Below are 25,576 nucleotides of genomic sequence, written 5' to 3' on the forward strand. Positions count from 1 at the left end.
CCACAGTGAATGTAATATCATCAACCATTAAAGCCTTGGTCATGTTTGCACCATCACCTCCACTTTTCCATTGGCCGATCGTTCACCTCCATATGATTGTTTACCCATTTTGAGGAACAGCTGCGAAGAGTGATTTCACTAAGCCATCCTTGTGACACTGCCGTGATTGGAAAATTCCAAGCCTTACCTGGAATCAGCTGCTAACCCATTTCATCACTTGTTCCTCAAAAGACGAGTCTTCTTTAAGCTCTTTTCAGCTGACTCGTAAAATATGAAAAGATTGCCGAGTCCTTGGCCTTCCAGCTCGTTAAAGGGACAGGAAGAGCTATCCCTCCTCTAGATTTTAATCTTTTTGGACCTGAGGGATTATTGCACAAAAAGATCGAGCGCTTGTTTTGTTCGGCTCGTTAAAACTATCGAAAACTCATCCCTTCTGTATTGTTTTATACTTTTTCGGACTTAAGGGATTAGATGACGAAAAAGGACTTTTGGAGTTAACTTTACGTACCTTTTCAGACTCTCTAAAAATGAAAAGGACCGAGTTATCTTTGTCGTTAGACTCGTTAAAATCATTAAATAGCGACAAACTTGTCTTTAGATGAGAACGAGTTTCACTATCGCTAGGCTCGTTAAAACATAGCGATGGGCTTGCCCGAAGGGCAAGTTATAGAACAAGCATATGTTATCCTCCTCAAGATTGACAAAAATAAAGAGGTATTGGTCAGCAATGACTGGGGAAAATGGGAGAAACTCAAGAAAACTTTGATGGTAGCAAGTCGCTCTTGAACATGACACTTTTCCTCCATACCACAATCGGGTTGGGTTGTTTCATTCACTGGTCACATCACCATGGTCTCGCCATACCATCCATATTTGGGGTAATGCTACTGATCCATCGCATCAGTGTCGCCATATGTTCAAGAGAAGTCGTTCAGAAAAAGTCAACCGTGTCCCATCCACTGCCGTACATTATCCTTCATCCTTTCATGACTGCCACCCTGAATCATATGTCACAGATCGTTTTCACCTCCATCAAAATCATTAGCTCTGTTCCATGTCATTGATGTGGGATTCATTAAGGCCCTCCTTTGACGGATCGCTTCTTGTCGACATCAGCTCATTATCCAAGAAGTTGATCTAGGAACAACCCCTTCAGTACTTTGAAGCTTGCATGCCTCAATGGCAAGTTTCTCACTTCCGGCGACAGGTATACATCAATGACCTTCGACGGAAAGATTTTGCGTGGTGTTCGACGCCAAGTCCTTTATTCACACCACGTGAATTGTACTGCAGTACCTTGAGGGTCATTATCATTATCGGTGATTCCTCTCGCGCTTGTTAACGGTTTACCTCATTGACCGGTAATCAAGCGATGTCTTTCCATGTTCGACTTCAGAACATTTCTCACATGGATCGACTTGTAATTAGAGTGAAGATCGAACGAGTTTGAAGACTCTAGATCTAGTTTCATCCATCCGGGCTGCGATATATATTCAGAAAAGATAAAGACATTGACATGTACATCATTGCAGCAGATAATCATCCTATCCAAAGGATGATAATTTCATCAAAATTATCAGTCTACCATCAGACGATTGTCTGTTCTATGTACAGAAAAATGAATTTATAAAGCTGAGCATCGGAATGCCCGCCTCAGCTAGATCATGAAAGCAGTATGAAAAATAATGTATTGTATTGTATCTTATTATAGGTCTCCTCCCAGCATTGGATGAACTTCGGATCCTCCTGATAAAGCATTTCACCCGATAAACGGCCTCATACTTTAGGGGGCAACTGTTATAGACATTTTTGTGCCTTACAGCATTGAGCATGAAATGTCCATAATCTAAGGGATCCGAAGTCCCTAAACATGTTGTTCCTACCCCTAGAGGAACAAGGCTAACAAACCACATCAATTCACAGAAGTTCTCCACCAGAAACTGCTCAAAAACAAGTCAATTCAGGATCAATTCAGTGGCTCCACTAGCTTTCTGCGTTGAAATGCAAAGTCAACACTAGCTACCTGCACTGCAACGCAGGTAGAAGCACTACCAGGGTGCGCTGAGCGGGAATTGACAAATGGAAAGTTCATTCCAAGAGGTTTCAAGACCCAGGAAGCTTCCAGAATCTTCCTCAATGACACTTGCCTCAGTGAATTCGACTAGTGATGAGTAAGAGGTTCCCAATCTCCAAGTGGAAGCAAGAACCTCCAAGTGGAATCAAGAACTGACAGAGGGAGAGGACACTAGTCAGATCTCAAGCTGACTCATCCTCTCTCCAAACATCTATATATGGATCTCTCCTCCATGAGATCTAGAGGCTGGAATTTTGTTATTGCAAAGAATTGTTGTTGGTTTGAGACTGGAATTATTGGGTGCTTAATGCTTTGAGGGAAGGTGGAGATAGGAATTTCATTTGCTGGGAAGGAGATGTTGGATTGGAGCCCTCTGGGTTATATCTCTTCCTGAACCTTGTTATTCATCAATAAAGCTATCTTGGTTTCTCCTATATACTGATGTATCTTTGATGTATGGTTGCATTAGTATGTTTAGTTTATTTCTAATCCTGAACTAGTTATGAATATGAATCTATGTCTTTATGTAGTGTTCTCTTCTTGTGATCTTGCAGAAACCTCTTGAAGCTGGGCGAGCGAGAAGGCAAGTAGCTGGGAACTCCCAAAGAGAAGAGAGAACTTGATCGAGGGACAAATGGAAGACACCGGTTAGTCCATCTATCTCTCTTCATTCTTAATTCATAAAGGAAGAATACTAGAATAGCTGTCTCTGTTTGTTGCTAAGGCACTGTCACACCTTAGGTGGATAGGATCGTCCTGCATAGGCATTTTTCCCCACAACAGGCATGCACCCCAGGAGGAGAAACGGCTATAGGATGTCCTACAGGAGTCCTGTAGCAGCTGATCCAGCTAGAGCACATCCCATGGAGACACCAGTAGCTCATGAAGCCGGTGCATGCAGCACTCACCACCAGGAAATCGGGTCTCAAGGTCTCGTAGCCACCAGCAGCCAAAGAAGAGGAGCTCCAGCGCCCATGCACGAAGCAGCAGCAAGAAAATCCAGCATTCCTCATCTTGAAGGCTGAGAAAACCACGTGCACGACCGCACAAGTAAGTGCCTAACCTCATTTCGTCAAATTACATAAGCATTACTCTAAATGTGCATGACTGTGAGAATGAACGGATTGAACAAGTTGGGTAGCCATTCAACTGGCCACCACAACCAGTTCGACGGCCTCGTTGGATCCGAATGGCTTTGTTATGTCGAAAAGACGGGAATTGCACACGTGGGAAGCGTCCAGCCAGAGAGAAGTAGCAGCCTAACAGGAATGGCGACGGTAGATACAAAGGGAAGGATTCAGCGGTCAGGAATACATGCAGCGGAATGATAGCATTGACGTCGGCCAACGGGTCGACGGGGACAGCTCACCCCCGTGCCATGAATTCCACAACAATTCAAATCGGCCGGCTAAATCACTTATGATGCACTGCAATAATTTATTCACAACCGTTTTGCAGCCGAGTATGTGTCCTCAATTCTTTGAAGGCTGTTAGCCCGAGTTCTCGGCCTGTTCCAACATCCTGTTGCTGCACAGAAAGTCCAGAACCACTGAAGCGTTTCCCAGAATTCGTGCATGAATCCTACAGGAAGCTGCGCTACAAGAAGCCCGGCATTACGGAGAAGTTTGGACTGTTCATGTCAAAGGTGGCAATTCTAGAATAAGGTAAGCCTGAACATAATTCTCCCATGCAATTGATTCAAAAAGTGGTGAAGTCAACGTGTTGAAGGGGTAGGAAAATGTGAATAAAAGTCTGTTCATGAATGTACAAGCCATTTTCCTATCGCTGCATGAGAATTGTCGTCGTAGTATGTATGCGATATTTTCTCCGGGGTTTTCAATTACAATTGAGCCACTGTCAAAGCTCACTAGTAGAAAGTTGTGGATTTTATATAACTGTGTGCATAACAGAGACATAGCTCTGCACTCTGTCTAGAAAATCCCGAAGCTCTACTTCTGTACACGAGCAGGCAAGCTCAGGACAACAAAACAAGTTTTTGCCATGCCGGGAGGGTTCATTAGAAAAGAGCCTTCGAACTCCAAGAAGTTATGGGAAACCCCTGAGGTGGTGGACTTATTTTCCCGTGCACAAAGGATGTCATTCTGTGACAAGCTGCAAGGTCACGATGACGAAATTACAAAAGAATTCCTGAGGTATTTAAAGCCGAAGTCCTAGACATTGGCCATTGTCAACTTCAGAGGATTGACCCTCAGACTCACCCCACAGCTCATTCACAGAGTAACTGATCTACCGATGGGGGTGCCCTGGGATAAGGAGGAGAGAAATTTGGGTCAGAAAGCTAAAAAAGAGTTCTTCTTGCCAGAGGAACAATTTTCAGATGACAAGAATGGAGTTCGAAGAACTAGCTTACAACCGCTATGGAGTGAAGTTAGCCTCCAGATTATGAAGTATATTACGTGTGAGGGGCGATTTAGCATCGTATATGGCTTTCATTTCTGGTTGCTCACAGAACTCCGGCACCAAATGGACCTACCCTCAGAGCAGAAGTTGAGCATTCCTTACTTCCTCCTGCAATCCATGATTGAGTGTGCCACCAAACTGAGAGAGGGGATGCCAGACCAGCTAGCCCATCATGGGCTTATCAAGCTCCTTGTGGAAGATGCACTCCACACTTACACCATCCCTCTCTCCTGGGAAACTTTTCGGAATCTGTATAAGGATGATGAATCCGAATTTTGGCCGAGGAGCTCACTTCCTTAAGCAGCGAGAAGAAGGAGCACACTCAGGCAATGAAGAAAGATAAAGGACAAGAAACCCCAGACAAAACACCAAAGAAAGAACTGAAGGGCACACAAGGAAAAAGCCAAGCTTCCAAAACAGGGGGTGATAAAACCACACCAACACCTAGGGAGAAAAGACTACGGAGTAGGGTAGAAAGGACTAAAAAAGTCAAAGCCGGTGAGGGCACCTCTAAGGCAGCCTCAACCAAGCTAAAAGGAAAAGCACCCTCAGCCAAGCAAGGTAAAATGGTGCCGTCTGTTTCTACAGGAAGCTTAAAAACGGCTTCTACAGGAAGCCAGAAATTAGCCACTACAGGACTTTCTACAGAAAGTCCTGAAAAAGGGAAGAAGAAGGAGAAATCGGCCAAAATTCTAGCTAGGGAGGCAACACCTTGTTGGCCACCCTAGGTACCTCTCCCAAGCCAAAGGAAAAATGAAGGAGGGAGACTCCTCTGTATTTCAAAGCGAGAAGAAGTGTAAGAATTAAAACCAGCATGCCCCAACCTCCATCCAAAGATCCAATTACCATTGAAGACACCCCTACCTCGCCAAAGGAGAAGTCCTCCTCCAAAGTATCAGTCACTTATGAGCGGGGGAGCCCGAAGACATCTACGTGGAGGGAGAGAATGGAAAGATTGGGTTCACAAGCCTCTCTACAGGATGTTGAAGCCGTTCTACAGGAAACACTAGCCAGGCTCAAGGAGACCAAAAGAATGGAAGGGGAGGCAGCCAAATCACCACAAAAGGAAGAAGAGGTAGAGCACATCATGGAACCTAGCCCCCAGCCCAGCTTGAGATCTTATTATAACTTCTTGGAGGCCAGAAAAATCATTCCACAGAAATTCACAGTGCCGCTTTTCTTTGCATTAGAGGAAGAAATAGTGAGGACCCACACATGGATGAGAATAGGCAAGTCTAAAGGAGTAGCAAATATAGGCCCCTTGGAGGAACAACTCAAGGAGGAAAGAAGAGAATTGGCTATGGCAAAACATGTGGGAAACTGCGAGCGAGTATTTCTACAGGAAGAAAATGAGAAGCTCAAACGACAGCTACAGCTACAAGGACAGAGGAAAGAAGAGGACACAGCAATAGAGGACCCCACAGCATTGATATCAGCCCACCAACACCTAGCAACCAACTCTCAAGCTTTATTAGAATACATGGATTGGCAGGCTCAAGCCATAGCACACTTTGAGGATATGGAGCGGTTGTTAGGGGACGATTGTGTTCATGCTTGCACCCGTAGGTGGAACACACTATCCCACAAACTCAAAATCAGGGAATATCACACTCCAACTAGAATGAGGGAGGCCTTAGCACGAGTCCCTCTCTACAAGAAGTCTATGCAAAACCTCCAGGCGAGCTGGATCGGCCTCAAGCTAAGTCCACCTTTGCTTTTGGGATTGTTAGAAGGAAGCACAGAAAAAGAAGAGCATAAGCAGTGGGAAGAGGTGGAAAGGAAGGCCAGATTCCATGACAGTGAGGAGGATACTACTTCAGAAGCCTGGGATGTGAGGGTGGCGATTAAAGCAATTAAAGACGAGGAGCTAGACTAGTTGCTCAGGGATGAGCAATCATTTTAGCAGGGGGGTGATGATGAGCCCCAAATTTGGTAACATTTTGGGCTCATTTGGCCTAATTATCCTTGTTCAATCCTTCGTTTTTCATAACTTATGCATTATTTTTCAGTATGTTTATGTCATTTGTACGAATAAGGGTAGTCACTCTTCCTAGGTGGCTAACACGTGCTCATTTCAGGTTTTTTTTTACACATGTTGGAGCAAAATCGAGCAATCATGGGCTAGAAGACAGCCAAGCTTGGGTTGAGGATTTGTAGGGGGCTTGTGTATGGCATTAAGTAGCCTTCCTCGGGATCCTCACCCCCAACTCCGAGCTCCAAAGCCCACCAAAACCAGATCTAGAAGGCAGCCAAACAGATTTTGGAAGGAGCTGTTCACTCACAGTTTGGGCAGCCAAGTCCCATAGATTTAGGAGGCCAGCTAGTGCCTCGTGGTCTATAAATTATATGGCCTCAGCCTTCGGGAGGGACTTTTGGAAACTCTTGCATACTTTGCACTACAGTGCTGCTAGCTTCATTTTGTTCTCTTGTAGCCATTTTTGGCATAACTCTTGACTTATGATTATTTTTTGATAATGAGAAGCAGTCTGATTTTATATCAGCTCTGAGTTTTCTATAGGAGCCATAGCTCTCGGGGTTGGGCCCAACCTGAGAGCCTAGGGCCTCCTTCTTTGTACTGTTACCTTTTCTTTATGCATCGTGATTTTCCTTTTATGCATTTGAAACGTGTTTCTGTTAAGCAGATTTAGTTGTGTTGGTTAAATAGGTCACTGGTTATGAATAGAATTGCTTCAGATGTTTAGAATAGATTGGTAGGATAATAACAGTTAAAGCTCCAAGAAAAGGGTCGACAACACTCTCAGTTTCACCTCATCCTTATTGGATCAGGGGCTGGAATTGCAGAAATAGTGCTGCCCCAACAAAAACACTAGTTTGCTTGACCATGCAATCCTTGGTGTAATGGTTTCATTTGTAGAAGGTAGTTATGCGTTCAGCCCTCTGAAATGTTTCTTTGCTTAAGTGATGTACTTGGTTCTCTTTATAAATAAAGCTGATGTTCATTTGTTTCATTGACAGTTAGAGTAGATTAGCTAAGACTTTGATTGTGTGCAGGACTTTGTTGATTTGGTTAAGTGTGCACCGTGCAGGGCATCTCGACCACTCTCTCTTCCACCTAAGCTTTGTCCAAGCCAGCTGCTCCACCTCCTAGTTAGGTTCCTCATCTCACAACTGCTCTTTTGCCCATGTGACCCTACCTTCTTGCTCCTCCATTGTCTTAGCCTTCTTCAAGCCAAGTCAGCCTTGTACACACTCTCACCCCTCCATCCATCAGTCCCTGGGTCATTTCAGGCCCCTATCCTACCTCCTTATCCATCCATGCATATTCCTTCACTCACCCATCCTCCAAAATCTAATTCTTAAACATCCTGTAGAAATTTCTGAACATCCTGTAGAAATTCCAGAAACATCCTGTAGAACCCATGCAGACTTCCTGTAGATGCTCACGAATGAGGTTTCTTGATAGCCAAACTCTGTGAGACTCTCTGGAAGGGTGTTAGGGACTCCTTAGACCCTCTCTAAACCTTCCCAACCTTTTCCAAGCCTTTCTCCTCCTTGATCCACCCCTGCACAGCAAAAATCCAGTTAAAAACACATGCATGATAATTCTGATAACTTATTCAAAAATACAAAAATATGTTTTCTTCAGATAGAGGTAGTCTAGACACATGAATTTTACCTTCATAGAAGTAATGGCATCTCTTTTAATAGTTTGCATCCTCTCCTTTGCATCAGTAGGACTAGCTGGTAGAATTAGGGTTTGCTAGGGTTTGCGTTACTTTTTGGCTTTCAGTTTCTTTCCGCAAGTAGATTAGCTTCCTTTGAGTTAGCTTTTGTCCATCAGTTATAAAGCTTCTTCTAAAGAGCTCATAGAAGTTGGCTTAAGCCCCTAGCGGACTTGTGCCAACTGACCAAGTGACAGCTGCGGCAAGAGCTAGTACTTGTGCATACAGCACCGTCGCTTCCAAGTTTGTTACGAACTACCGGGTTGATAAAAGTAAAGAAGGGAGTCCCAGGAGTTGCAGCATTATCGCTGCAATACTACAGCCCACCAGCTGTGCGTGAGATTTGCACAATCAATGATGGAGATTGCCAATGAGGATTGCATGGTAAAACAAAAGGGAATTCGAACTTGGATCATTCCTAATTCTCACATTGGATTGTGCAATAGAGGCAGGTGGACAACATAGGAGATTTGAACCTGTGACTTGATTTAGATCTGAGCTTGTTTGTGTGTAACATGTGGAGATAGTATTGAGTACTTGTCAGGAGTACTGTACTATGTATTGTTACATGTTCTCTATCATTATAATATACAGATAGTTGGGGGATTTTAGCTTTATGCTTTCCCCAGTACATACTGTGTTAATGTGCACATGCACTTGATGTTTCATTATTTTTAATTCTGGAAAATTGATGATCAACGTAGAAGAGGTTTTGTATTATGCATGCATTCCGAAAATAGTGTATAATCGGGATAATCTCTATGAATAAGTGTTATATTATTCAAAATTTCTACAGGTGACGAAAAGAAGGAGAGGTATAAATCAAGACTGGCGGTGAAAGGTTTTGCCCAAAAAGAAGTTATTGACTTCACTGAAATTTTCTCACCTAATGTTAAAATGTCATCCATTAGAGTCATTCTTGGTCTAGTTGCTGCTTTAGACCTAGAATGTGAACAGTTAGATGTAAAAACTGCTTTCCTTCATGGTGAATTGGAGGAAGAAATTTATATGGAGCAGCCAGAAGGCTTCATAGAAAAATGCAAAGAAGGTCATGTTTGTAGGTTGAAGAAGAGTCTTTATGGGTTGAAAGAGACACCTCGACAATGGTACAAGAAAATCGATTCATTCATGTTGGAACATGGTTTTCATAGGTTGGAAGCTGACCATTATGTCTATATCAAGAGGTATAATCAAGGAAAGTATATCGTATTATTGTTATATGTGGATGACATGTTGATTGTTGGGAATGATAAGAATAAGATCAATAGGTTGAAGAAATATTTGGGTAGTAAATTTGCAATGAAGGATTTGGGACGAACACAACAGATATTGGGCATGCGGATTATGCATGACAGGAAAAACAAAAGGTTGTGGCTATCACAAGAAAAATATATCAAGAAGGTGCTTGACAGGTTTAATATGAAGGATGCCAAGCCAGTTGGTACACCACTTGCAGCCCACTTCAAGCTGAGTACTAAATTATGTCCTAGTGATGAAAAAGAGAAAGAACAGATGAGCAGAATTCCTTATGCTTCAGTAGTTGGCAGCTTAATGTATGCCATGGTATGCACATGACCAGACATTGGATATTCAATGGGAGTAGTGAGCAGGTTCCTTACCAGTCCAAGAAAACAACATTGGCAAGCAGTAAAATGGACTTTAAGGTATCTCAAGGGTACTAGTCATTATTGTTTATGTTTTGGTCATGATGAGACTATGCTTCAAGGATTTACAGATGTGGATATGGCTGGAGATATGGACACCAGAAAGTCCACTATAGGTTATTTGTATACATTTGCAGGTGCAATAGTATCTTGGGTGTCAAGGCTACAAAGAATAGTATCCCTTTCTACAACAGAAGCAGAGTACATAGTTGCAATAGAAGCTTGTAAAGAGATGTTTTGGATGTAGTGATTCCTAAGAGAAATAGGAATAAAGCAGGACAAGTATGTGTTATATTGTGATAGTCAAAGTGCCATTCACTTGGCAAAAAACCCCTCATTTCATTCAAAAACCAAGCACATTGACTTAAGGTACCATTGGATTCAGCATGTGTTGGAGGAAGAATAGTCATCCTTGGAAAAGATCCATACATATAGGAACCCTGCTGATATGCTCACTAAGATTCTACCACGAGTTAAACATGAGCTATGTAGAGGCATGGTAGGACTCGATGTGACTTGATGACTCTTATTTGGCTTCAAGTGGGAGAATGTTAAGTGTGAAGCCAAATTCACAGAGGATTCTAGATCAGATCTTTCTAGATCTCCAGGATTCTAGATCTTTCTACACTGCCATTAGTTTCTAGAATCACATGCAAGATTCTAGATCCTCCTACACTGCCAGTGGTTTCTAGATCATTCCAGATCTCCATCCGAATCACACACAGGATTCTAGATCCTTCTTCTACCTCTATAAATTTGTAATTTCTCTGGCCAAGGAAAGCAAGCCAAGGCCCAAGCCTGTTATGTAATGCAAAGTGATTTCTGTTCTCCAGTGATTGTTTTATCTATTCCGTTGTTTCTGATTGAGTAATCTTGTTGTTTCTCCATTTGTCTATCTCTATGAATTATTTTATGCTATTGCCATCTAAGTCTCTGAGTATGAATCCTCTGTGAGTTATGTATGCTCTGGTCTAACAATAATATGTTCGTCATTATATATGTAACAAGTATCAAGTAACAACTACATTTAAACTTAATTTTTTGTTTTGTTTTATTAGCCTCTGATAAAGGAAAGTGTACATCATTTACCCTCACAGGTTACCTCATACTCTTAGTTAACTCATATATATATATATATATATATATATATATATATATATATATATATATATATATATATATATATATATATATATATATATATATATATATATATATAATTTGAATTTGTACATATAATTAGATGTATCCTCTAGATATCAAATCTTATATTCATTATGCCACTCGATCATGGGTGACTTTGTAATATTAAGTCTAGCCTCTAAAATTAAGTAACAAAGTTCAATTCGTGCACTCATCAACATATAATTCATATGTTTTATGATAAGATTACATCACAATTTCTTGGATTCCATAACTCATGCGCTAAGGTTAAATACACATTAGGAGAAGATTCTGGAGGTGATGGTCCACATGCCTTAGTGGAATCTAGATCGCATGTCTCAAATCATCCGATCATGGCTTTCAGATCAAACGCTAGCAAATGGTTCAATTAGGTTAATGCAACTACTTCCCCCTAGGCACCAAATACTACCCTCATTATTCTTGCCCTCAACGATGCTCTGCAACCTACAGGAGATTAGGGTTTTACCTGCTCATGCAGCTAAGAATGCACTGGTAAGTTTATTGTCCCACCTCTACCACTGACAATGAATATGTTTCCTTATATTTGCTAAAGCCTAACTATGGCCAAATTTGTAGGTTGGAAAATTTGAGGTGCAATACCCTCAACACTTGTTTCACTCACTAGCATGGGTGGATTCTTCCTCATAGGTGAGAACCACACCAACTAATTTTGTTCTGTTTTCTTGAATTCAAATTACACTAGTTATGGCACTAACCCTATCAATTTCCAAGACTTCGCCATGAAGTCTACCCTTTCTTTCCGAGTCATATTGACAGGAAATACTTAGCCTCACTCACCCGACTCTGAACCATTTCCATCATAACATTTATGCATTTCTATTTAAATTTTTACCATGTTCTAATGAACCCTTTGTGCTGGGGTTCCTGGGTAAGAGTCTTTGTTGCAACTCTTCAAGTCAGGGTTTCCGAAATTAATCTTTTCCAGCTACAACATTGACTGGATCGAGTTCTTTGTTTAGGTTCTTGGGTTATATTCCTTTCCTTCTTGAGCTCAAACAACAAGGGTTAAAACTGGAAGATGTATTCCTTTTATGAGCATGATGCTAGGAATTTCACACAACATTATATGTATTTAGACCTAGGCTTTTTTTTTTTAATACCCATAAAACTTACTCAACGTTATACAATATTTCCTTGCCAAATTTGTTATGGTTCTGGAACAAATGTATTATGATTATTACCATAGGCATATGAGATTGTTTTGAAAATTAATTTTGGTACTTTTCTTATTGTTAAGTTCCCCAAGAACACTACTGCAAAAATGCACAATTGTTCTTTTAACGGATTCAATGTTTTGGGTACAATAATGTTAGTTCATGATTATTTTGTTCACAGATCCTTCTTCTGTATAAGTTTTACTATCATAGTTTAATTAGTGCCATTTCTATGAATTTGGCTCTACATTACTCTCGAGAGGTTGTGTAAATAATTTTTATAGTTGTCCAATACATTTTCCTTTTGCTCAATGAAAGTTCTCGTTACATTCCTTTTTTTTCATGGAATTCTGATTGTTAATTACTATAGTAGTGACATGAATGATAGGGTTTAGTTATTAGAAAATTCTAGGTACTCGGTTGTTAATAGGATATTTGGGACTGTTTCCTAGCGATGTCCCTTCCTTGCTGAGGATACCAACCCGATTGCTTACCCAGTTTCTGCCATTTATACATTGTATTAAGTCATGGTTTAGTTCACAGATTTATTCCTCTATATGAGGATTTTGATGGTATTTGATTCTTCCTCTTATGTTCTTAATATTCACATATGTGCATGAGAAATTTTCTGGAATGCGTGATTATAACTTCACAGTTTTTCATCCAAGCCCTTAACCTGGAATTGGGTATTAATTAATTCTTCTGTACTTTCGAGGTAATGTTGAATTATAAAAAATATGATAACACACATTTCCAAACTCCTATTCGGACTTATAATACCCTTAATTTCTTCCACACAAATATTAATATATCCTGGAATCCCATATTTCAGAGAGAGGACTCATGTATAGTAACACAACCAAACATTAAAGTGTAACATTAAATTTTACTTGACTTTTCTCAAGAACTCTTTTCTTATTTATTTCTAGTAGTACTCAATAAAGCTTTCAAAAGTGAATATAATGATTCGATATGTACCGATATTCTCTATCTCTTTTTCTTTTCAATAAATAGATATAGTTATCTATAAAAACAATTCTACATCAAAATATTTCCATTTACACCTTGTAATCAATGTTAATACTTATATGTTTCTCTCCTTTCCAGAAAATAACCAATGAAAGACTCATTCCTCCCAACTAGTGAGACCGGCTATTATGTTCGGGTCTTGCCCCAAGCCTCTTAATCACTAAAGTAGTTAAAACAATAACTATTATGTAACCTCAAGACTCCCAGTCCAGTCCATAATGTCTTACTTGAGTTTCCACTTGTTTTGACAAGCTCAATAAGACCCAACAATAACCAATTTTCTTTCTTGACAATGTCCTGTAATACCATTTTTCCCTTTCTTTCCTTCATGCACTCCTCTCCACAAGAACATGCCTTTCTCCATGGAATAATTTCATTTAATCTCTTCCAAGAAGGAAGGATAACTTTTAACTGTCTGGAACCAAGGTTTTCTTTTCACCAGTCTTTCTATAGTCGTTTCTTGACTATGCATAATTTCCTTTTAACACCTTTTTTTAATAAAATAACATATTTAAAAATAACTTTGTAATTACCTAATGTAACAAGTCTTTCATAGTAAAAGTAAATTCTAATTATATACATTTCTAGGGCTGTTACATATTCCCTCACTTGAGCGAAACGTCATCCTAGGTGTTCATTCATGCCCGTGGAAGAGTGTAGGGTATGCTTCTTGCATCATCTTTTCATCCTCCCAGGTGGCCTCTTCTGGGCTAAAGTGCCTCCACTAAACTTTAACCTAGGTGATGTCATGTTTTTGTAGTGTTGTTTCTCTCTGACCGAGAATGCATAGAGATTCTACGAAGAACTCTTCATCTGGTTCTACCTATTCCAATCATTTCAAAATGCTAAAATTTGCAATTATTTGGAATCTCATGCAATTAAAAAAAAAGGTTCACATTATTTAATAATTTTGTTACCTGCACTTATTACTAGTTAATTATGTCTAGAGTCATATATAAATTTTTTTAACAAGGATTCATGAAACACATTATGCACTCTTATGTAGTCAAGTAATGCAAACTGATATGCAACAGGTCTAATCCTTTCCAAAATTTCGAAGGGTCCACAATATTGTGGGGCTAGTTTTGCACATCCCTTCCACAACATGGTGCTTTTTTTTTCCCCTAGGAAAAAATCGTAATTTTATTCATAATTGAAAAAATTACATTTTGTAGATGCCAAGGCATATGCAAATGGCTGATCCTGCAATGACAGGCAGCGAAACAGAGACAATAACACTAGGTAGCAATAGAAACAAATCCTGTAAAGACAGGAAACAACAGAGTAACGGAAAATAGTAATTAATATGTTCCAGCGAGCCTATATTTTTCTTCCTTTCTTCTTCTCCACCCGACGCCATCCTCCTGAGTCAGCATTGGGTGTAATAGTAGCTAGCTGGTTTTCCATTGTGATCATTTGTAGTTCTTTGTTTGATTCTGAGCCCTCTGAGCTGTGGGTTCTCTTTATGCCACTTACTTCCATTTGTAACTCCTGATGCAGATCTGTGATGATCGGCCCCGTATGAGTAGAAGAGGTATTTGCTGCCTGAGTTTGTTTCTGTCCCATTTGTGAGACTGGTTCCGTCTGGGTCTCTGTGGGTTCCTCATTTATATCCTCTTCTTCTAATGGGTCTGTGTGCTGCCAGCCTTTGGGCTTTTTTTGTTGTTTCTTAGTTTTCCTGGGGTCCTTTCGAGCTAATGGGCAGTTATATTGAAGGTGCCTTGTCTGCATACAGCTCCTGCATCGAAATGCTGTGTTTTCATAGTCAAGCTGTTGTGTCCATTGAGTATTATTAAAGTTCAGCGTGATGTGGTCAGGTAGCCCCTCACTCAAGTCCACTTCTACACATATTCTGGCAAACGTGAAGATCCCCCTGATAGCTCTTTCTTCATCCATTTTTAGGAATTTCCCAAGAGAATTCCCTATGTCGATTAACACTTTTTGATGCCAGAAGTGTAGTGGGAGTCCATGTAGTCTCACCCATACGGGCATTTTTGAGACTATCATTGTAGTGGCATCAAAATCCGGGAACCATGGGGTGGTGAAGAGGCCGGCACTGCCCCAGAACCAAGGGCCTTGATTGATAATTCTGTCTCTTTCCTGTTCAGTATTAAATCTAACTATGAAATACCCCTTAGGGCAGAGATAAATTTCACAGTTAGGTGACCATGTAGAGTAGATCCATTGATGCAGGGCATCTGATTTAGGCCAGAAGCCATTGAATCTACAAATAACTGCAGTATTAGATAAATCGGTATACAGGTTGTTTACCTCTGGCATAGTTACTTGTAGAGTTGGTGATTCTGGCTTTTGTTCAACGATGTAGGGTCCTGGCAGCTCTGATGGTGGTACTGTTTTATTTTCCATTTTTTTCCCTTTCACTGCATCCCGAAAAGAGCTGGTGTTTTTTGAGCTGGAACCGCTGCTTCCCCCACACAGACGCAGATTAAGAATGATGGTTGAATCGTTGGTGATGCCGTAGTGCTGGAGTGATTGGCTGTCCTGTAAACTGAACCCAGAATATATAAGGTTTTGATATTGAGCTGGGGTTCCAAGGTGACCCTGGATCCTCTTCTTTAATTCGTGTACGCTCATCCCCTTACTGAGTCTCATGCAAAAATGTTTGCCTTCAATAGATTTAATGAAGATCTGGAGCAGATCTGTGTTTGTGAGGAGTAGGCCCTGATTCACTGGTTTATGAGCCAGATCTGACGGATATATGGCATGTCTGGGGTTCACATATCTTCCCACTGAGGGAGAGGGAGGACCGCCTTCAACCAACGATTTACCTGATGCTGTTATCGCAGATTCGATACGAAATGCAACAGATCCAGCTCTTCCAGCAATGATGTTCATGAGAAAGCCCCAGATCTGGCCATCCCCAATCTGTTTGATTCCCGCATACACATTCATCTCCAGCCATTCTGCTTTTCCCTTGTCCAACGGCGTATTTAGTATCTCTGATTCAAGATTTGTTTGCAGATCTGGTTGTTGGCTAGCTGAATGCCCCTTGCTGTGACCTGTTTCAGTTGAAGAAAACAGTTTGCAATAAAATAGACCCTTAGACAGATAATAAGAGTTCGTCCATGACATGTGGGCGGTCAAGTCGTTCTTCCAGGGTTGATTTGGTGTAGGATGGCTGTGTTTTGATCTGCTGTGGTACCCAATCCATGACGGTGTGAGCAGATCCGTCGTTCCTACGGTCGATTTCCCCCAAAGTTTCTTCGTTTCCTCAGTCCCTTCGCCGTGCTATAGAGTATTTGCGGCCCCAGAAACCCTTGCCATCTTCGCTGGTTTGATTCCGTCTCCTTTCTTCCCGAATCCACAGCATGGTGCTTTTATTAGGGTTTACATGAACATTTACATGGTCCCATATCTAGAATTCTTTGAAGGGTCCCATATCTAGAATTCTTTGAAGGTTATTTTCATGTCTGCATACATCTTCTATCTATCTTAGGAAGCTTTCAAATATTGTCGTACTTTATTTATAGTATTTTCCATTTCTTCCAACATGTTACGTGAATCTATCCTTAGGACTATTCCAGGTAATGGGGGTCTTCCACCTTCTCCCATATAGAACCTCAAAGGGGATCATTCTCAATGATTCATGATAATTATTATTGTATGTGAATTCCACTATGTGGAGATACTCCTCCCATTTACTTGGGTGTTGCATTACATACATGCACAACATATCCTCCAAAACTTAATTTACCCACTTTGTATGTCTGTGAGACTATGGGTGATATGTTGTGTTGTTGGGAATAGTGTCTATGCAGAGCTGCTAATCCCACTAAGGCTGGTAGCTACCTTAGAAACAAACAAACTAAAACTACTTTCGTTTTCCTTTATGAGAGATACATGAGAGAAGAATAAAGGAGACCAACCTCTGTCTTGTGCTTGGTTCCTTGCTTGATTCCTTTCTCTTCTGATAGTCCTTTGCTACTTGCTTTCTTGTGTACCCAGCTTCACAGAGTGCCTGTAGAATAAAAGCATCATAACACTATACGAGAACATAGATCTATTGTCATAAACAATATAGGATCAGATGTAAATTGACTATACAAATGCATAAAACATAAATCATACAAGAGTATGGAGGAAAACTTGAATAGCTTTATTGATAATCAAGAAAGAGCCAAGAGAATTACAACCAATTTTTCTGACCCAGCATCATCCTCTCAGCAAGAAGCCCTTCTTCACCTCATGAAAATCTTAGATCACCCAACACTATGATATTGCACCAAGAAACCGGCAACACTTCCTTACAAGATACAAAATTCCAACCTCCAACCTCTGGATCTCTGGGATGAGAGATCTATATATAGATATTTGCAGAGGTGTGATTCAGCTCTGGGTTTTTGATTAGTGTCTTCTCTCTGATAGTTCTTGATTCCACTTGGAGATCTCATTGATCTCTTACTCATCCTTGGGTGATTTTGAGAGGCAAGTGTCCCAGGAGAAGTTTCTGTAAGATTCCAAGATCATCCACTTAGCAAACTGCTTCCGCCATTTGTCTACTCTCCTCCATCGCACCCCATAGAAGGGGTTTTCAACATGCATCACACTTCCCGTGTGTACAAGGTGAGATGCATCGCTCCCTGGCCATGGAGCAAGTGAGATGATCCAGTTTTGACTAGTTCTGAGTAGTTTTTCATGGAGAACTTCTGGGAGATGATGTAATCAGCTGACCTTGTTCCTTTAGGGTATGAAACAACACTTTTATGGACTTAGGAGCCCTTGCTTTATGGACATGTTTGATTGGGGTTGCAGTGCCCAAAAATGTCTATAACATGTTGTGTTGAAATGAACTTGGCTTCCCAGGCCAAAAAAGAGGGTTTTCCAAAAATATGATGTAAATTTCACCTCTCTATCTGATATCATAACTTTGGGCCACCCATGTAATCTAATAATTTCCCACATAAATACATCTGAAATTTGAGCAATTTTATACGTTAATTGAACATAAATAAAATGGGCCACTTTACTTTATTTGTCTAACCACCATAATTGAGTCGTTCTTCTTCTTAGTTTTAGGCAACCCAATGACGAAGTCCAAAGTAATCACTTCTGACTTCCATTCTAAAATGAGTAGTGAATGAAGCGATCTCGCTGGGTGCTAGTGTTCACCTTTAACTTACTAACACTCCAAACATTTGGCCAAATATTTTGTGATGTCATTTCTCATTCAATGCCAAAAGAAAGCCTTTTAACATCAGAAAATAACTTTTGATATCCGTGGTAGGCATCATAGGGCTTCCTATGAAATTCATCTAGAATTAGTTTCCTAACAACTACTTGATTTGGAACATATATTCTTCCTCCAAAAAGTAGTAAATTATCATTGTTTATGTCACAAGCAGTTTGTTGTCCTGAATTGTTTTCCTGTTTGGTTTGCTGCCAAAGAAAAAAAATCAAATCCTTATCCGCAACCTCTTTAATAAATTCTAAGAAATTGAATTCAATTTGACTATACGAAATTTCATACACATGATACAACTTCCTACTTAGTGCATCCACTACTCAATTCTCTTTTCCTTTTAGATGATTAATTTCAAAATTGAATTTGCTCAGGAAGGCGGTCCACCTAATGTGGCGATCATTAAGGTTATATTTCTTAAAGAAACTGGTTAGGCTACAACCATTCGTCATTAACATGAATTTCTTCCCCAAGAGATAATGTCTCCATACCTTTAGAGCGCATACTACTGCAGTTAGTTTCAAGTCATAAGAAGAATACCTTTGTTCATGCTCCTTTATTTTTGGAGAATCATATGCAATAAATTGAACTTCTTACATCAATACCCATGCCACTCCTTCTTGCCATGCATTAGTGCAGACGATGAATTCCTTTCCTAGGTCTATTATTTTCAGCATTGGGGTTGTGGTTAGAAAATGCTTTAATAGTTCAAAACTATGCTAACACTTGGAAAACCACTTAAAAGCTTTACATTTCTTCTGCAAGGAGGTGATAAGATATCTATTTTAAAAAACCATTTAATGAAATGGCGGTAATATCCTGCTAAACCCATAAATGATCACATGTCAGTGACAGTATCCAGAACAACCACTCCATAATAATTTTGATTTTTTTCTGGATCAACCGCTATCCCCTCTGTAGAGATGACATGTCCTATGTTTTGAATCTGCTCCTTAAATAAATAACATTTGTTATATTTAGCATACAGTTGATGTTACCGTAATATTTGCAGAACTATTTGCAAGTTCTCCTTTTGCTCCTCTAGATTCCTGGAGTATATAAGAATAGCATCGATAAAAAATAAAACAAATTTATCAAGATAGGGGTGGAATACACTATTCATGAGAATCATGAAGGTTGTTGGAGCATTGGTTAGGCCAAAATGTAGGACGACAAATTCATAATGGCCATAGCGAGTTTGGAAAATGCTGTTAGGAATATCTTCTTCCTTCACCTTTATCTAATGATACCGTGACCGCAAGTATATCTTAGAGAACACCATGGATCCTTTGACTTGGGCAAAGAAATCATCGATTCTAGGTAATGGGTATTTATTATTTATTATCATCTTATTAAATTGTCAGTAGTCGATGCATAGTCTCAGTGTTCTGTCCTTTGTCTTGACAAATAAAATAGATGCCCCCCATCAGGACGTACTCGGGTGGATATATGATTTATTGAGAATCTCTTGCAACTACATTTTAAGCTCATTTATCTCAGGAATGCTCATTTGGTAAGAGGCATTTGACACAAGCATATGCCCTAGAATAAATTCTATTTTGAAATCAATATCTCACATAGGTGTAGTTCTAGAATTTATTCCAGGAACACATCAGTAAAATCTTGAATGATTGGTATGCCTTCTAGAGAAGCTAACTTACTTTTGGAATTGGTAAAATCCACTTTCATTACGTAAATTTGGCATCCCCTCCTAACTGATGGGTTTATCATTACAATTTAATACTGGACCAATGCTCCTCCAACCATTCCATTCCAATTAAAACATCATACTACCCCAGAGGTAATACATTTAAATTTACATTAATTTGTTGATTTTCTATCTCAATAGAACAAGCATTTATTTTAGCTATCACCCTTCTTTTCTCCCTAGTTTCCAATTGCACTAACTAGGGATTTTTAAATTTACTACTTTGTAAGTGACATTTTTCAATGACCTTAAGGATGACATAACTTAATATGGCTCATGGGTCTATCAAAATTGGCACATAATGATTATGTATCTTATCTTAAAGCTCGATAATAGAGTGTTGGTATTCAGCTTGATGATCATCTAGAGTTGCATTAATGCTTGGTATGTTGTGTGCCACCTAACCAACTATGGGGGCTCTTGAATGTTGGCAGTTTGTTCGTCCCTGGAGCAGTGAGGACGACTCTTATAATAATGTGGCTCTTCACAGCCCCAAAACTGCAATGGATACTTTTGTTGTTGATTGATCTTAGGTTTATTGGAAACTTCTATTTTCCTTCTTTCCCCTTGCAATTTTGTTTTCTGTTGATTCCTTCCTACAAATTTGTTGTACTGATTCCTATTCAAACTCCTTATGTTTTAGATCTTCAAAATTTTCATATTTTGGAAACTTTTATGTGACTTTTTTCAAGTCCATATTTTACTGCCTTCTACTTTGGATTTCATTTGTTGATAACAGATCCTCTCTTTTCATATGGCCTCGTCCACGGTTTTGGGATTGTCAAATTCTAGTCGTTCCTTCATGAATGTTGGTAGGTTGGTCATGAAACAATAAAATTTTGCCTTTTCCTCTCGAATATAAGATGCACACCTTAACATGGACGTAAATTTGGTTACAAACTCATCCATAGTAAGTTGTCTGAACCAGAGATCATGATTTTTTTTTTCCTTGTCATCATAGTTAAATACTTCTCCTTGAAATGCTTCTGGAAGTCCCCCCAAGTCACTTCTTGTTGAATAATTTTATGAAAAACCTTAACCTCTTCCCACCATAGCGTGGTCTTCCCTTGAATTTGATAGATAGATAACATTTCTTTTAAATTATCATCATATTCATAAATTTGAAAATATTTATTAATGTTGATCACCCAAGCTTTAGCGGCTTCCTCCATTTCCCCGTAAAAAATTGGAAGCTTAATCTTTTTAGATTCTCCTTTCAACTCATTTTTCTATTTCTTATTCTTCTCGTAATCAGTTGCATTGTCATATCCTTCTTCATTTCCCCCCTCGTCTCCTTCTATGTGCTGAGTATGGCTCTCCTCAGGAGAATTTTCACCCCCTTTGCCTCTGTTCCTCATCTCTGTCACTATCCTCAGATTTGGGTACAGGGTTATGATGATTATGACGATCATAAAGTATTTTTAAGATCTTTTCCTAGTCATGATTAATATTTCATTATCTTCTCGTAGACTTCCTATTTAAGTCCTCAACTGTTGAACGATTTCCAACAACATGACACTGGGATTTTGTTTTCCTGCATCCAATTGTACCCACATCTCAGGATTAGCTCTTGAGGTAGGTGTACCTCCAAATCCTCTTCACATAATGCCTCCACTATTTCCCTCTCTATGTGTTCACAACATATATGTAATTATTAATTTATCTTCCCAAATGGGCCTGAGTTTTGAAACCTAGGCTTCGATACCACTTGTAACCAATATCAAGTAACAACCATACTTAAACACATTTTATTTATTTATTTATTAGCCTTTGAACAAGGAAAGTGTACATGGTTTACCCTCACATGTTACCTACTACTCTTAGTTAACTCCTAGTCATATATATATATATATATATATATATATATATATATATATATATATATATATATATATAGTGTTAGATTCAAAGCTATACGCATAATTAGATGTATCCTCTATATATCAAATCTTATATTCACTATGGCACTCAATCATGGGTGACTTTGTAATATTAACTCTAGCCTCTAAAATTAAGCAACATAGTTCAATTGGTGCACTCATCCACATATAATTCTTGTGTTTTATGATAATATTACATCATAGTTCCTTGGATTGAATAACTCACGTGCTAAGGTTAAATTCACATTAAGAGAAGTTTCTGAAGGTGATGGTCTATGTTAGTGTCAGTCTTTGCAACCTTCCACTAGTGATCAAATATGCTCCTATAAAGTGGTCTTGGGGTGTCAAAGTCAAATATTTGTCATTTCAGTGAGTCTTCAAGTAAAATTTGGTCACTAGGTATTAGGTCTAGGATTGTTTTCACTCCTTCCAAAGTTTTCCAAGTATTGGTCCATGTCACCATTTGACTGGGTGTACCATCATTCAAAGAATTTTCATCACTATTTCAGGTTCCAATGGGTCATTTTACACCTTGTTTGTGCTTCAGTTGTGCTTACGTAAGGCTCATTTCCCTCTCTTAGGGTTTTGAAGGTAATTTCTCTTGGATGGTGAAATCGTCAACAAAACTTGTATCCTAATGCTCATACACCTTCCCCTATCTTTAATATACCTTCTTAAACACTTTCCATCACTTATATCCCTCAAATTCATCATTTTCCCACAAACCCTAACATATTTCTACAATTTGACACTTTTCTAGGCTAGGCATGTGTTTTGCCCTTTTGGACCCCTCCCCCTCACTCAATCCTTGAAACTAAACTTTCCCTTGCTTCCTAACATCCCTCCCTACTTCCCAAAATTTTCTCAAGAAATTAGAAGCCCCTCATCCCTTTCATTTCCTTTCATTTCTACAAATCCCCTGTTCCACACATCGGGATAGGTTTTATTCAAATGATTTTTCTAAGCAAGAAAAGATGAATTTGACAAATGTGAGAGAGGTTTTTGTCCACCATAGACCCAATAAGAAAAAACTCCTTCATTTTTTACACAGGTCTCATGGTTTGGGAGAAATGTCAAAAGCATCATTTGCCTCAGGAGAGTTGATGAACTTTTGGAGTGACCTTGGGAAAATCAAGCATTATCCTAGCTGGAGTGGCCAAATGACTTGCTTGATGATTCAAATGATAACTAGACACAGAAATATTTTGAATGAGCTATCATGATCTCAATTTGGAGTTGAGGAAGGCCTCCAAAGGTTGAATAAAACAACACTTTGCATTTTGGTAGCCTCATTCTGCACATTTTGACTAGTCTTGGGAGATTGTGCTTTTGACAGGGAAAATGAGCTTGAAATTGCAAGATTTAAGATGTTCTAGAAAGTAGACTTGACAAGTTTTCCAATGCACTATCCCGCTCAATTTGACATCTGGAAAGCAGTCAAAAGATGGATTGCAGTGGTGATGCGGGTTCAGGAGGTGGCATTACGCGTACAGGCTGAGTGTTGCATGTAGGGTGATTCTGGCAGTATAAAATAACAGTACGTTGCGCGTTTAGGAGGGCGTTGCGCACCTATAGTAGGTGTTCTGCATTGAGAAGAAAGGACCAAAGGAGCCTCCAGATTCTTTAAAAAGTCCAAAATCACCCTCTCATCCCTCAAGCAAGTGTCCTCACTATACCTCATCATTGAATAGCAATTGAAGTGTTTGAAGGTAATTTACATTGGCAAAAGAGAAACCCTAGATTCTTCCCCAATTACACCCTCAAAACTCTAAAACCCATTATTTCTCCCACCACCTATCACTAAAGCCCTGAAACCCTCCCCTATATCACTCCATAACTTTTTATACCCCTTCATCCTTCATCCCATAAGCTATACTTCAAAAAAGGACCTAGGCCCTTCTCCCTCATTTTCATGATTCAGACCCTCCCATTCATTTTCTATCCCACCAAACACCTCACAAGGTCATCTCCCATTCCATTATTCCTAATAACTCTTTCTCACTTCCTTCGTCCCTTTTCGAGGAGTGCACAACCTCAAAATTTGCAACATGAGGGTCAAACAGATGAAAGCTAGGCTAAGGCGGGCTCTAAAGGGATAAAAAGAGGAGGATAGGCTTAGGTTTCTTGCTGAAGCTTCCTTGGCCCTGAAGATGCTTGATGATGGTGCTTCCCACCAATTTTGGTTAGGTTTGGAGGATATTTTGTTTTTTGCAAATTTTGGAAATTGCACACAGAGAAAACTTCTCTCGGTGGCGCTGCACTTTTCCTAGGGGCACCCAATTGAAAAATGGCTTTGAATTTTGGATTTAGAGTGTTGAGTACATGCACCCTATGGATTTTATGAGATTTTGGGTCAGAAGTAGCCCAACAAAAGGTTAAAGGACACCCTAAAAATGACCTTTCTACCACTCTTTAGACACATAGAAGTAGTCTTGGGAGAATCAACATTTGAGGGGACAAATGAGCTTCAAATGAAGAAATTCCAAGTGTTTTAGAAATTTGACTTGAAGATATTTCCAATGAGCTATCATGAGCTCAATTTGGATGCCGGGAAGGCCTCACAAAACGACCTGAAAGTGGCACTGCACGTTGGACCAGTGGCGCTGCGCGCAGGACAAATTTTGCAGAGGATGGCCATTTTTCTGTGTTTTTACCGTGTTCATGGATTTTATCTCATGGAGGATGTTTTGCTGATGTAAATGATTACTTGGCTTGTAAATATGATGTATAATTAGTAGTAGAGGGTAGATTCATTAGATTAAAGGTCATTTTGAGCACAAATGAATCAGTTTCCTCACTTTTAGAGGCAAGTTGTTAGGATGCCTAGATTCCAATTTCTTGTTGAGTGTTGGTTAGATTAGATCCTCATCTTAGGGATTCGACCTGTGAGGATGGGAGGAGGTTGATTCAATGCCTATATCTTCTTCTTCTTTCTCATTGTAAAGGGTTGGACTCAGCTGGATGCTTATGCCTTGATTGTACATCATTTGTAGCATTTTATGAGGAGATTAATAAAAATTGTAGCTATTTCTTTTGGATCCATGTGGTATGGAGTTTAGTTCATTTTCTTCTCTTGTGATCATATGTTAATATGTTTTGCGTACTTCATTAATCATTTCATTGCTTCTAAGTGAATTTTTTCAAGTTGATAGGAAGAATTCATAACATCACTGCTTTGCTTTGGGGAAATATTCACCATTATATGTTTTCTACAGTTTAGGAAGGATCCATGCTAATCACATGCTCTTCCTAGCTTCTCACCAGGCTTAAAACATCTCACCCATCAAGCCCTAGAGTGCTAAGCCTTATCCCTACCTCGCCCGATTGAACACCCTGCAATTTTTACCTAATTCCCTAGGCCTAACTATCCAGCTCCTCCTGATCCAACATAACCCCTTCAAAAATCATATAAAACATTGTGCTACTATACCTAGCCTAATATCCTTTTCTTGATCTAGTCATCTTGGATGAGATCCTTAAGGAGAGAGCCCTCTCCCAGCCTAGTAGGGCTAGCTACTTGGCTAAGCATGGTTTGTGGTTACCCTAGCATTGCCTTC

Source organism: Pinus tabuliformis, chromosome 3_2, assembly GCF_031772625.1.
Source record: "Pinus tabuliformis cultivar Carrire ecotype Pingquan chromosome 3_2, CPIR1, whole genome shotgun sequence".
In the NCBI taxonomy this organism is placed as follows: Eukaryota; Viridiplantae; Streptophyta; class Pinopsida; order Pinales; family Pinaceae; genus Pinus; species Pinus tabuliformis.